The sequence below is a fragment of the Apium graveolens genome, chromosome 4 (genome assembly GCF_009905375.1).
Source record: "Apium graveolens cultivar Ventura chromosome 4, ASM990537v1, whole genome shotgun sequence".
Classification (NCBI taxonomy): domain Eukaryota; kingdom Viridiplantae; phylum Streptophyta; class Magnoliopsida; order Apiales; family Apiaceae; genus Apium; species Apium graveolens.
In genome coordinates this window covers 42424996-42439223 of record NC_133650.1, presented here as the reverse complement: position 1 = coordinate 42439223, position 14228 = coordinate 42424996, and the positions used below count along the sequence as shown (strand labels likewise).

General features: G+C 36.7%; 1 non-coding gene across 1 annotated transcript; it reads left to right on the top strand.

Annotated features, from left to right (window-relative positions):
- The first annotated feature begins 9742 nt into the window (after positions 1-9742).
- On the top strand, positions 9743-9849 carry LOC141722554 (small nucleolar RNA R71). Its single transcript, XR_012575569.1, has one exon. It is a non-coding gene; the product is annotated as a small nucleolar RNA R71 (small nucleolar RNA).
- The last annotated feature ends 4379 nt before the right edge of the window (positions 9850-14228 follow it).

Below are 14228 nucleotides of genomic sequence, written 5' to 3'. Positions count from 1 at the left end.
GCTGCCAGGCTTCACAGCTCAGCTTCATGTTGAATGTTTCATAGTTTACAAACATATTGTAGTTAACCATGATGTTGTGTATGAAAAAAATGAAGGTGAGTTTGTGAGAAAAGAATTGATGTATAGGCTGATGTGAAGTGGTTGTTTATATAGGCAAGAGAATGCCAGGAGACGCAAAGAATTTAATGGTGACAGGTAGAATTAATTCTACCTCGTCTCCCTAAACTTGGAAGATGAAAAACAGTCATTGGAAGTGTAAGACAGGGTTTAATGCGCACAAGTAACAAGTAAGAATTACTGTGCATGTACGTGGACCACTATCCCTAATTATAGTGACTGTTAATATTTCGTCTGAACATATTCTGATTTAAAATGAGACTTTTTTTAGATTTTATTCACAGATAAGTCAAGTAAAAGATCAGAATTTAATATCAGAACTTAGCCTTATATCAGAACTTAACAGTTATCAGAACATGATTTCTTAACTCAAAAAATGAATGCCTATCTTTGTAATTCTTCACACAAATTCTGATTTAGATTCTTCAGAACTTAATCATCAGAATGTTCATCAGAACTTGTCCTCAGAATTTATGCAATATGACACATAAACTGTTCATCTAAAATAACATAGATCACCACAGTAATTTTCATTATTCATATGGAGTGTTTAATGTGTGCATTAAGCTAAATATCAGACAAAGAGTAAAGTCTGATTCACTTCAGTACATCTTAGAAATAAGGCATAACTAAAACTTTACTAAAAATCTGTCATTATTCTGAAGCCTACTATTGAATGAGTTCATGCTTGAGTCCACCTCAACTATTTTGTGCTAATTTTGTGCATCTTTTTAAATTCCATTTTACAGTGGCTTCTCAGTGTAAGTGAGTCGCGACTGCTTATCAGAATTTATGCTATTATCAGAGTATTTCTCCAGTAATCATCGAGTGTGAAAAGTCACCAAGAAAATATTTTTCTTTTCTGATGCATATTACTTAATACCAGCAATGCACTTGGGTTGTCCCTTCCACATTTTTACTCTAGACCTCAAAGGAGTACCTGATTTTTATTTCTTTTTCTTTTTCCTTTTTCTTTTGATAAGTGAGGTTTATCAGCACTTAGTACATTCACCAGATTTACTAACAGCAGAAGTTAACAGATGAGAAGCATTATTCTAGTTTTTGACTTAGTAATAAGATAGACAAAGTAAACTTAACTAAGCTCAATATCAGAATTTGCTTGTGTCAATGGATTTCCACATAAATAATTACTTCTAACATGGGATCTCTAGTATATTGAAGATTACTAGGTCAGCATCTAGCACAGGTATCCTCATAGGATAGAATAGTTACATAAACAGACATATCACTATCAGAGTTTAGAAAGTCTCATTAGACACCAGTCAGTACTTAAGCAATTTTCAATTAAGCACAGAATACACAAAGAGAGTAATTTCTGTAAATACTTATCATAAAGTCTGATGCATCAGAACAAAACTAAGCAGATTTAGAGAAAGAACATGAAACCATTCCAAGTTCATTTACCAATCTTGTAAAAGTAGCTTTACACAGTGGTTTTGTGAAGATATATGCTAGTTGTTGATCTGTTTGAACAAAGAGAAATTCCACTGTACCTTCATCCACATGTTCCCTTATGAAGTGGTACCTAATGCTGATGTGCTTGGTCATTGAGTGTTGAACTGGATTACCTGTCATAGCAATAGCACTTTGATTATCATAGTAAATAAGGATTTTAAAATATGTTAACCCATAATCCAGTAACTGATTCTTCATCCAAAGAATCTGTGCACAGCAGCTTCCTGCAGCAATGTACTCTGCTTCTGCAGTTGATGTGGAAATTGACTTTTGTTTCTTGCTAAACCAAGAAACCAATCTGCCTCCAAGAAATTGGCAGCTTCCACTTGTGCTTTTCCTGTCAATTTTGCAACCTGCAAAATCTGCATCTGAGTAACCTATTAGTTTAAAATATGATTCTCTGGGATACCACAATCCCAGATCAGCTGTTCCTTTAAGATACTTGAAAATTCTTTTCACAGCTGTTAAGTGAGGTTCTCTTGGATCTGCTTGAAATCTTGCACAAAGACAGGTAGCATACAAAAAAACAGGTCTACTAGCAATTAGATAGAGTAGAGAGCCAATCATACCTCTGTAATCAGTAATATCTACTGATTTACCAGTATCCTTGTCCAATTTTGTTGCAGTGGCCATGGGAGTGGATGCACTTGAACAATCTTGCATTCCAAATTTCTTCAGCAAATTTCTGGTGTACTTAGTTTGACAAATAAAAGTTCCCTCTTCATTCGGCTTGACTTGAAGGCCCTGAAAATAGCTAAGCTCCCCCATCATACTCATTTGATATCTTGACTGTATCAGTTTGGCAAACTTCTTGCAAAGTCTGTCATTTGTAGAACCAAAGAGGATATCATCAACATATATCTGGACCAGAAGTAAGTCCTTTCCATGGTTGAGGTAGAACAGTGTTTTGTCTATAGTTCCTCTGTTAAATCCACTTTCCAGAAGAAACTGAGCTAGAGTCTCATACCATGCTCTTGGAGCTTGCTTAAGTCCATAAAGTGCTTTATCAAGCATGTAGACATAATCTGGATATTTGGTATCTATAAAGCCTGGAGGTTGTTCAACATATACTTCTTCCTCCAATTCTCCATTGAGAAAAGCACTTTTCACATCCATTTGAAAGACAGTAAACTTTTTGTGAGCAGCATAAGCCAAAAATATCCTTATGGCTTCCAATCTAGCAACTGGTGCAAATGTTTCATCATAATCAATTCCCTCCTGTTGAGAATATCCTTTTGCAACCAACCTTGCCTTATTCCTTGTAATTATGCCATCACTATCAGTTTTGTTTCTGAATACCCACTTTATACCAACAACAGAACTGTTCTTTGGTCTTGGCACTAGGGTCCAGACTTTGTTTCTTTTAAATTCATTTAACTCTTCCTGCATTGCTTACACCCAATCAGCATCTTGAAGAGCTTCTTCCACTTTCTTTGGCTCAGTCTGAGAAAGAAAAGAATTGTAAAGACATTCACTTGAAGTAGCTTTTCTAGTTCTGACACCTGCATCAGGATTTCCAATTATCAAATCAGGTGTATGTGATTTAGTCCACTTCCTTGCAGATGGAAGGTTTTCTCTAGAACTGGATGCTCCCCCATGATCCATGCTATCTTCATTCTCATTTTCTGATGCTCCCCCTGAGACTATGCTCTCTGAGTTGGATTCTTCAGAATTTAGATTTTCAGAATTTTCAGAAATTGGCTTATCAGAACTTGACGAATCAGAACTTGAAGGGCCAGATGTATGTTCTGATGCTTCTTGAGATGTGGTAATATCTTGAGTATGCTCCCCCTGCATAGGTGCATCTTCCTTTGGCGTAGTTACCACAGTTTCAATAACATCAGAGTTTAATCCATCAGAGTTTGCAGTATCAGGATTTAGATTGTCAGTATTTTCAGTATCAAAATTTGAGTCTTCATTTTCAAATCTCAGCTGATCATGATCAATAAAATCTTCAAGTCTAGTAATCTTCTTATCATCAAAAGAGACATTGATAGACTCCATGACCACTCATGTTCTCAAGTTATAGACTGTGAAGGCTTTTGTGGAAAGTGGATATCCAACAAATATCCCTTCATCAGCTTTTAGATCAAACTTGGATAGCTGTTCAGGATGAGTCTTAAGAACAAAACACTTGCTTCCAAATACATGAAAATACTTCAGATTTGGCTTCTTTTTCTTCACCATCTCATATGGTGTCTTTCCCTGCTTGTTGATGAGTGTTGCATTCTGAGTAAAACAAGCAGTCTGCACAGCTTTAGCCCAGAAATATGTTGGAAGCTTTGCTTCATCAAGCATTGTACGTGCAGCTTCAATGAGAGTTCTATTCTTCCTTTCAACAACTCCATTTTGCTGTGGAGTTCCATGAGCAGAAAATTCCTGCTTGATTCCATGGTTTTTGCATAACTCTTCCATAATCAAATTCTTGAACTCAGTACCATTATCACTCCTTATTATTTTCACAGAATCTTTGACCAATTTATCCAGTTGCCTGACATGATCAATCAAGATAGATGCAGTTTCACTTTTAGTGTGCAAGAAATACACCCATGTGTATCTAGTGAACTCATCCACTATAACCATAGCATATTTATTCTTTGCAATAGACATGACATTTACTGGACCAAATAGATCAACATGTAGTAGGTGATAAGGCTCAAGAATTGATGATTCAGTCTTGCTCTTGAATGAAGATTTCCTTTGTTTAGCCTTCTGACAAGAATCACAAAGGTCATCAGGAGCAAATACTGACTTTGGCAGTCCTCTCACAAGATCTTTCTTAACCAACTCATTTATATTATTGAAATTTAAATGAGAGAGTTTCTTGTGCCAATTCCAGCTTTCTTCAATTGATGCTCTACTCATCAGGCAGATTGCAGAACCATCAGTACTTGTTGAAAGCTTGACTTCATAAATGTTACCACACCTGTGTCCTTTCAGAACAACTTTACCTGTAGATTTACTTACAACTTTACAGTGTTCTTCAAAGAAATCCACATGATAACCTCTGTCACAGATTTGACTGACACTTAGCAGATTGTGTTTAAGTCCTGAGACCAGAGCTACTTCTTTAATGATGACATTCCTAAGATTAATATTGCCATATCCCAATGTTTTTCCAATGTTGCCATCTCCATAAGAAACACTTGGGCCAGCCTTATCCACAAAGTCTGATTGCAGGGCTTTATTTCCAGTTATATGTCCTGAACATCCACTATCCAGAACTAGGATGTTTTTCCTGTTGCCCTGCAATCACAAAGACCACTAATGATTAGTTTTAAGGACCCAGACTTGCTTGGATCCTTTGGCCTTATTAAGTTTGTTAACATTTGCAGCGGATTTAGCATCAGAGTTTATGTTAACATTTTTCTTATCAGAATTTACACTATCAGACTTTGAATCAGAACTTACACTAGAAGGAACAATGGAAACTTTCTTTAAAGAAGGTTTTATTTGATAATAATCATAGTACAAACTATGATATTCCTTACAAGTATAAATGGAATGCCATAAACTACCACAATGAAAACAAGGATATTATGGCTTATATCTAACAGACTGACTCTTAACTCCTGACTTTGAAGGTAAGGAGTTTATGTTCTTATTTTTCCTGCAAAAAGAAGCCAGATGGTTAGAACTTCCACAGTTATGACACGTTTTTCTTGGAGCATCAGGAACAGGCTTATAATCATTGCTTTTATTCACACCTTCCTTTCCATTCCTATTTTTCCTAGGTGATTTTACCTTGTTTGCATTCTTAACATCTTTCAGCTTATGCTTAAGCTGCTTCTTAGTCATTAAGCCTACGTTTACTTCAGTTGTCTTTTCCTGTTTTAATTTGTCAGAAGTTAATTTCTTTTTAACTTCTGATTTCTCATTATCAGACTTTACAGTTACAAACTTAACAGGCTTTAGCTTAGATTTTTGTTTAACAGCTATAGGCTTAACATCTACAGTTCCTTTATCATTCTTATCCTCTCCATAACCTAAACCCTCTTTCCAGTTTTCACTACTTAACAGATTCTGAGTTGTTCTGCCAAAGTTAGTCCAAGTCCTAATAACCTCTCTTTCCTTTTCTAACTCAGCTTTTAGAGATTCATTCATTTTTAGCACTTCATCCCTAATATAAAAAGCATTATCTCTATCTTTCTGAGTTTGATGGAACATAACTAACTCCTTTTCTAAGAAATCATTTCTTTTCTTAAAATCCAGGTTTTCAGAATTTAATCTTTCACATGTTAAAGTTTGATCTCTATAACTAATAAACATGGTCTTAAGATATTTTCTCAACTCATTAATATCATCAGTATGAAAAGCATAAGTAGTTTGAGGTACATTTGATTCAGCAGCTTCAGAACTGCTTTCAGCACTTGCTTTATCAGCATTTGCCATCAAGGCATAATTCTCCTCACTTTCAGAATCTGAGGTGTTTGTCCAGCTTTTCTTCTTTGTGACAAGAGCCTTACCTTTTCCACTCTTCACTTTCTTGCAATCAGGAGATATGTGGCCTTTCTCACCACGGTTGTAGCATTTGACATTTGTATAATCTCCTCTGTCAGACTTTCCTCCTCTGCTCTCAGATTTTCTGAAATTCTTCTTATCAGAACTTGTGCCTTTCCTAGAAAACTTCTTTCCCTTCCTGAACTTCCTGTATGCAATCTTTGTGATCCCTTTCACCATAAGAGCACACAGCTTCATCATCTCTTCATCAGCATCTGTCTCAGGCAAGCTTTCAGATTCTGAGTCATCATCACTTTCAGAACTTGATGACTCAGTATCAGACTTTGTGAAAAGAGCTTTACCCTTGTCTTTCCTTGAGGTAGCTGCCTTGGGGGATTCTTCTTCAGCCTTAAAAGCAACTATCCTTGACTTTCCTCCTTTCCTCTTGCTTCTTTGTTCCATCTCAAGTTCATGAGTCTTGAGCATTCCATAAATTTCATCAAGAGTTGTTTCATCAAGATTATAGTTGTCTCTTATTGTTGTTGCCTTCAAATCCCAGCATTCAGGAAGAGCTAACAGGAATTTATGGTTTGAGTCTTCAAGTTCATACTCCTTATCAACTAGTGACAAATCATTCAAGAGTTTGACAAAACTATCATATAAATCAGTCAATGACTCATTAGCCTTTGAGTCAAAGTGTTCATACTCTTGAGTGAAAATTGTCTTCCTGTTCTTCTTAATCGTATCAGTTCCCTGACATCTTATTTCCAAGGCATCCCATATCTCCTTTGTAGTCTTGTAGTTTATTACCCTGTTTGACATTACATTATCAATGGCACTATGCAGTAAGTGTCGTACCTTAGCATCCTTAGCAATTGATGCAATATCTTCAGCAGTGTAATCACTCTTCTCCTTTGGTACAGTCTTTGCTGCTTCACCTGCAACTGCAACTGCGAGCTTGGTTGGTTTGTGAGGCCCTTCCTTGATTCTATCCAGATATTCTGGATCTGTCGCTTCCAGAAACATGGTCATCCTCACCTTCCATATGGGATATTCAGATGGTCTTAATATGGGAACTTTGATAGTCTCATATCGGATTTGAATTTGTGTCTTTGGAGGTTCTTCAGTTTTGGTGGGCTTAGTTGGAGTCTCTGTTTCAGACATGATTGTGTTTGGATCTTAAACTGTTTGTGCATTAACAGATTAGCTCTGATACCACTTGTTAGTCACACACACACACTGTAGAGGGGGTGAATACAGTGTATAGTACAATCAAATCGAACTTTAATAACTCAAGTAACAGAAAACAAACTTTATTGAATCAATAAACTCTGTTACAGTATGGAACTGTTCTCTCTCAGTGATGAACAAATATCACGAGAGCTGCTAGGGTTATATTAAATAATCTTCTCGAATGTGATAATACTTATAGTGTAAACCCTATGTCTGTGTTTATATACTACACAGTTACAAGATAATCGCTAATTGATATGGAATATAATTTTGCTTCCTAAAATATATCAATCAAATATCTTTTATTCCAAGTATTCTATTCTTCATAGAATTCCTTCTTCATGCATATCTCTACTTATGTTTGTCTCGATCTTCTCTTCCTGTAAATCAGCTGCTTTCCTTATCTAAACGTCCTTCAGTACTTAAGTTCTGAAATCCATATTCTGATGATTATCTCCTGATAATATAAGTACTGATATCCTTAAGTCCTGATTTCCAGTAAGTACTGATTCATCTTGTTTAAGTAAGATCTGAAAACTAAACATAAATCATATTAGCCATGACATTATCAAATATATCTAACATAGATGCATCACCTAAAAAAGCATACCTCAAGTGTTCAGGCAATGGTTTAAGCTCCAAGGTAGGTGTTTCCTCAATAGATGGTTTGAGCTTTCCTTCAACATTTTTGAGGTCAGAAGTACCAAGAGATTCAAATGGTATGTCTATCTTTCGCCTCCAGGGAGAAGCATTTAGATATTACAGTTGCTCATTGCCATCCTCATCATCACTGTCAAAATCCCCCACTAAAGCCTTCTCTAATGCAGCAGACATTAGCATATGATCAAAATCTGACTTAACCGCAGAATCAATCAAATCCACTTTTAAGCACTCCTCATCTTCTGTAGGGAATTTCATTGCTTTGAATACATTGAATGTCACATCCTGATCCTGCACCCTCAGAGTAAGTTCACCTTTCTGCACATCTATCAAGGTACGACCTGTAGTCAAGAAAGGTCTTCCCAAGATTATGGGAATCTTCTTATCTTCCTCGAAATCCAGAATAACAAAGTTTGTAGGAAAGAAGAGCTTATCCACCTTTACTAGCACATCCTCCACTATGCCTCGTGGGTATGTAATAGAACGATCGGCCAATTGTAGAGACATGTAGGTGGGCTTTGGATCAGGCAAATTCAACTTTTTAAAGATCGACAACGGCATCAGATTGATGCTTGCTCCCAAATCACAAAGGCACTTGTCAAAAGACAACTTGCCAATAGTGCAAGGAATGGTGAAGCTACCTGGATCTTTAAGCTTTGGAGGTAACTTTCGTTGCAGCACAGCACTGCATTCTTCCGTTAGAGCAACGGTCTCAAGGTCATCCAGTTTCACCTTCCTTGAAAGAATACTCTTCATAAATTTCACATAACTAGGCATTTGCTCCAGAGCCTCAGCGAAAGGTATGTTGATGTGAAGTTTCTTGAACACCTCCAGAAACTTACCGAACTGCTTATCCAGCTTTTGTTGTTGCAATCTCTTAGGGAAAGGTGGTGGAGGATAGAGCTGTTTCTCCCTTGTATTACCCTCAGGCAGAGTGTGTTCAACAGTAGTCTTCCTTGGTTCCGCCGCTTTCTCCTTTTGCTTAGCTTCTTCATCACCAGCTTCAACTTCTCCTTCTTTTGCTTTTTCAGCATCAGCAACTTTTCCAGACCTTAAGGTAATAGCCTTGACTTGCTCTTTAGCTTCCTTCCTGCCTGGCACTTCAGTATCACTGGGAAGTGTGCCAGGTTGATGATTGAGCACTGCATTGGCTATTTGACCGATTTGATTTTCCAAGGTCTTGATAGAAATCGCCTGACTTTTGCACAACAACTTAAGTTCCTCAAAATCAGCACTAGAGGGTGGAGCCGCACCTCCTTATTGAGGATATGATTGCCTTTGGGCATAATGTTGTGGTTGCTGGAATCCAGGTGGATTGAACTGTTTACTTACGCCTTGCTGATATGGTTGCTGAATAGCATTCTGATTATTACTCCAGCTGAAATTTGGATGATTTCTGTTGTTAGGATGATAAGTAGCTGGCACAGGCTGCTGTTGTCGCTGATAATTGTTCACATACTAAACAGATTCGTTAACAAGAGAACACTGATCCGTAGCATGAGAACCTGCACAAAGCTCACAGACCATAGCTATCTGATTGACCCCATAAGTGGCTAGAGAATCGACCTTCATAAACAGTGCTTGGAGCTGCGCTGCAATAGTTATAGCTGCATCGACTTCCAGAATACCTGCTACCTTCCCAGGCATCATCCTTTGAGTTGGGTTTTGATGCTCATTTACAGCCATAGTCTCAATAAGATTATAAGCCTCAGTATAGCTTTTGGCCCACAAGGCGCCTCCAGTTGCTGCATCGAGCATGGGCCGAGATTGGGCCCCCAAACCATTATAAAAACCAGTGATCACCATCCAATCAGGCATTCCATGATGTGGACACTTTCTCAACATCTCTTTGTAGCGCTCCCAAGCTTCGCACATAGATTCTGTAGGTTGATGCGCAAACTGAGTAAGAGCACTCCTCATAGCCGCATTCTTCGTCATTGGATAAAACTTAACCAGAAACTTTTGCGCAAGATCTTGCCAAGTAGTGATAGACCCAACTGGTTCAGAATGTAACCAGTCCTTAGCTTTATCCCTCAGAGAGAATGGGAAAAGCCTCAGCTTGATAGCCTCATTTGTCACACCATTATATTTGAAAGTGCTGCAGATCTCGACAAAATTCCTTATGTGCATGTTGGGGTCTTCAGTCGCAGCACCTCCGAAAGAAACAGAATTCTGCACCATCTGAATAGTGCCCGGCTTGATTTCAAAGTTATTAGCCTCAATAGCCGGGTGCATGATGCTAGACTAAATGTCATCAATTTTGGGCCGAGAAAAGTCCATAAGAGCTGGATCTTACGGAATAATACGATCACCCATGGTTACTGGCTCTTTCTGCTCACTTCCTGAATCCGAATCTTCAAAATCTATCTTCTCCGGAATATTAAGCACTTCGTCTGTCTCCTCAGCCGTATCTAAAGTCCTCTTGCGAGTACGAGAATGAGTTTGCATAAACGCTCGCTAAAGTACCTGAAACACGACCGGAAACAATAAATAACACGTCTTCATCACTGAGTCCTAATGACCAATGATGGTAAGTACATAAACTAAACAAATACGCCGAGTCCCCGGCAGCGGCGCCAAAAACTTGTTAGGGCGAAAACACGCGCTAATAACACACGCAAGTATACGCATTCGCAAGTAATATAGAATACTTTCTAGTTCGTTCCCACAGAGACTCAGACTAATTATGTTCAAATAAACTCACTCACCAGTGTATGATTACTTCTCAATGTTAAGACAATAACACTTAGATTTGATTAACTAATTATTAACTACAATTAACTACTAGAAGTAAACACTTAATTAACACTTGAATTAATAATATTAAAACACTCATGAGATCACAACTTCATTACTACTTCCTTCAATAGCTATTGTTATTACCCTTAGCATGCAACAGTGATGATATTAATCGAATAACACGAAACTGATAAAAGCCAACTTTCATTGTACTAATACCATTCTACCAAGCATCCACAATTAAGATAGAAGTTGAATAGGCATCAATTATGTTGAGTCCCTATATGTCTACTGTAACACCCCCAAATCCGGGGTCGGGGATCCGGGTTGTCACGAGTTCCATTTCCCTTAATAACACCCAATCTTAATAATTAATCAACTACTCTGTACTGTGACCCCACAATAAACACACACACCACAAGTTATAGTCTCAGAGATGATCATCCAAAAATAATCACAAGTCATTTTATTCCATAATTACATGCCAATACACCTTAAACAGGTTTCTGAATAAATTTACATTTCTCTGCCATTATTACAACTCATAATATACATAAGTCTGGTACATCATTAGTTGAAAACTTAGCCTATTGGTAATTTCTACCTCAGCTACAGCGGCCTCAACGCTTCCAGAAAGCTGCGGAACATTTCCTATCCGCTTGCGAATTGGGAGCTTGGTCCTGTTCATCTTATCTATCTGAAGTTGTGTGATGAAAGAAGAAAGCAAGGGTGAGCAGCAAGCCCACCAAAATAATATTTATAATGATTAACAATATATGAGCCTTTTCATAGTACTCATGAAAGTCTTGGTCAAAAGAAATGAACCAAGTTTGATATCTTAATGCGATGAAGTCGCAAAATGTTCAGTATATATACATATATACTTTTCAAAATCTTGGAAGTCCTCTTCCATGTATAATATACACAAAGTTCCAGTTTATAACTGTATAAAAAAATATCGTTGCAAGGTGATCTCATATATCTAACCTTGTCTCAACGTTTTTCTGAAAGTCTTTGTCATTCATAAGACAAACATTAACTAGATATAAGTTTAAAAAGATGAAGTTACAAGATACTCCAATATACTTATATCTTTTCCAAATACTACTTGAACTACCACCGTTCAAGTTATAATTAGTTCAAAAGTTCATCACATAGATGAGACTACAAGACAGATTTGAATAGATTAAATCTTTGAAGTAGTATTGAAGGAAATGAAGTTATGATATACTTCATTAAGTTCCGATATATATCCACATATACATCTTCCTTATACAGTCCCTGAAAACCTCTGTCATGTAAAGTATGAACAGAGTTTGTAACATCCAATGAATTTTTGGAAGGGAAAAAGAATTGTGGCATAAACCCGATATCTTGCTGATCAGGCAAAGATACCAATAAGTAACCTTTTCTACTAGTAGATGGATGAATTCCCCACTGGTCATCACCCTGGTCGCAATAGGACCTTATGCTGGACTGCCACTCAGCCACTTATGCATTTGATGGACTCCCACTGAGCCACTTACACTATCAGGGACGCCCACTGAGCCCATGTTGCTTATGCCGACTCGATAGATGGACTTACTTCCCGAACGTTGGGTAAGTAATCAATTCATTTACCAAAACTGCAACCTTGTTGCGAATATAAAATACACCATAGAGCCGGATCCCTCAGGTTTTGAGCGAGTATTTAAATCCCCTTTTTAAAAGGAAGATCTTAAATATAAAAATGAGTCTTAGGATCCGCTCTAACTTTTAAAAATCATTTTGAAGACTCCAAAATACTTTAAAGAGTGTTTGGAGTAATGCTGATTTAATGAAGTAAATCAGTCCCAATATATTTAGAAAATGTCCGAATATTATTATTTAAATAATATTCCCATAAATAATAATCTTTATACAAATAATTGAAGTAGAAGTTGTCAGATTTATACTTGAAATGAGTATTAAATAACCAAAGATATACTTATACGAAAGTACTATCTTTATTTGAATAATCGAAAATAAGTTTGATTATCGAAACATTATTCTTTAATAAAATAAAGAATATTATTAAATAACAAGCGGAGTCATAATACCTCGAATGAATATTATAAATAATATTCATTAAATAAAATAACGAAGTCATACATCCTCAAATGAATATTCAATTAATAATCATTAATAATATAACTGAGTCATAAGCCCTCAAATGAATATTCGAAATAATATTCAATAATAAAATAAAGGAGTCATAAGTCCTCGGATGAATATTCAAAATAATATTCAATAATAAAATAAAGTTAAAGTTATCGAATAAACCTTATTCGATTAATAGTTTTGAAAACTATAACCATATATATATAAAAATATATATATTATACTCGGGAACATCGACTCCCGGTTTAGAAATATGTTCACCTTTTGATCCCCTATACTAAGGGTAAACTCAATACCGCTTATCTCTAGCATAGGTATTATGCAACTGTAAGAATTTTAACCAACAGATATATAATCCAAGAATATGAAACAGGCATGCATATATACCAAATCACATACTACAATATATCGCAAGAATTTGCTAATAACAAATATGCATTTATCGCAAGATCATGCATATACACATATACATCACAACAACAGTATAACGGGTAGAAAACTTGCCTGAGCAACTGGGGGTGATAAAAGGCTCGGGACGAGTCTGGTAACCTATAAACAACAAGTAAGTTGGAATTAAACCAAAGTCACTTGTAAATCTATACTTTAACTAACTTAGACTCTAACGCTTGTTTTGCGCTTACTGATTCTCTTAAATCACTCGAGTACCCTCGGCTCCACCATTTTTAATAATTTAACCATTACGAGTTTTAAGGCGATTCTTTCGCGGGTGTCTTACCAACTGCCTATTACACCTTACATAAATGTTTCATACTTCAATTAGTCCTTTAAGGTCTTTAACCTATGTTTCAAAGTAAGGCGAGGGGTAAGGGTTCGTTCGCGAAACGTCGTTACTTAAAACGGCCGTTTCTCGCAAACCGTTCATCGGAATCAAACGAACCACATATCAAAACGAAGTTCGTAACATGAACTATCTAAACATGGCAATGGTCAAAACCTAGCAGTGAGTTCAAGGGTTATGATGTTAAGAACAAAAACAGTCTACGGTAAATCGGGCATTACGACGGCTATATTTACGCGATTTCCCAAATTTAAACCATTCCAAAACAACCCATAATCAAGCCACAATCACATCCCAATCCAAACTCCATCCATACCAGATCCTAACTGCCCCAATCAATTCAATATTAACATTTATACTTATGCTTAAGCTTGAATTTAACTATACTTAAGTTCTTTTAACCAAAACAACAAGATTCACCATCCATTTCACTACCACTCCAACCCAAATTCTAAACCACAAGCATTAAGCTACTATATCACCATAACAATCAAAATCATCTTATTATACAAAGGAATCTAGGGTTTGGAGATGATATACCTTCCTTGAAGTGGTGGGAGTAGCTAGGAAGCCTTAAGAAGTCTTGAGATGACTTAGGGATGCTTGGATCTTAAAGGAAAAACAA